This window comes from Nematolebias whitei, chromosome 3 (assembly GCF_014905685.2).
Source record: "Nematolebias whitei isolate Nwh7 chromosome 3, NemWhi1, whole genome shotgun sequence".
NCBI lineage: Eukaryota > Metazoa > Chordata > Actinopteri > Cyprinodontiformes > Rivulidae > Nematolebias > Nematolebias whitei.
This window is the reverse complement of record NC_056500.1, coordinates 59,314,094-59,315,166: the sequence shown is the minus strand read 5'-3', so window position 1 is coordinate 59,315,166 and position 1,073 is coordinate 59,314,094. Positions and strand designations below refer to the sequence as shown.

Sequence of the window (1,073 nt, the reverse complement as noted above, 5' to 3'; positions counted from 1 at the left end):
ATATATATATATATATATATATATATATATATATATACATATATACACATACATATACATATATATATATATGCATATACAATACCATACCATACCATACCAATTTATTTATAGAGCACTTAAAACAGCAGCAAGGCCAACCAAAGTGCTGTACAAAAGAAAACAAACATGCAGAGCGGACAGGAAAATATAAAATAGAAATACAGATACAAATAGCAGTAGAAGCTAACTAAAATGTCCAACAGAGTAGAGAACAGACCAGACCAAAACAAATCACAACGTGTTAAAGGCAAGAGAATAGAAGTGGGTCTTCAAGCGAGACTTGAAGACTGAGAGTGTGGGAGCCTTCCGGACACTCAGTGGCAACTCATTCCACAGTCGTAGACCTGCAACAGAGAAAGCCCTGTCACCTCTGAGCTTACGACGGGTTTCTGGGACTGAGAGAAGCATCTGGTCTGCTGACCTCAGAGAGCGCGGTGGGACATATGGCTGCAGAAGATCAGTGAGATAGGATGGGGCAGAACTGTTCAGTGATTTAAAAACATACATGAGAATTTTGAATTGGATCCGAAGGTGAATGGGTAGCCAGTGCAGGGAGGCCAAAACTGGCGTGATGTGCTCTCTATAGCCTGTACCAGTTAAAAATCGGGCTGCAGCATTTTGGACCAGTTGTAGACGAGCAATGGAGGACTGACTGATTCCAAACAGAAGTGAATTGCAGTAATCAAGCCTAGATGTTATGAAGGCGTGGATCACTGTCTCAAGGTTCTTTTTGGAGAGTATAGGCTTCAGCTTAGACAGCCGTCTCAGCTGAAAAAAACAGGATTTGACCATCATGTTTACGTGACTGTTGAGTTTTAAGGACGGGTCCATTATCACCCCCAGATTAGTGACCTTTTGTTTCTCTAGCGGGGCTAGAGAGAAAAGGTCAATGTCATGGTTCATGAGTGAGCCACTGGGATGGAACAGCATGACTTCAGACTTCTTCTCATTGAAGCTTAAGAAGTTTAAAGCCATCCAGTCCCGGATGTCAGCCAGGCAGTCAAGAAGAGGCTGAATAGAGCGTGTGCCTC

The 1,073-nt window shown here is 42.6% G+C and overlaps 1 protein-coding gene across 1 annotated transcript in view; it reads left to right on the top strand.

Moving 5' to 3' along the window:
* The window catches only part of cc2d2a (coiled-coil and C2 domain containing 2A), a 238,481-nt gene that overhangs the window by 165,951 nt on the left and 71,457 nt on the right, over positions 1 to 1,073 (top strand). The gene's annotated exons all lie outside the window — the stretch shown is intronic.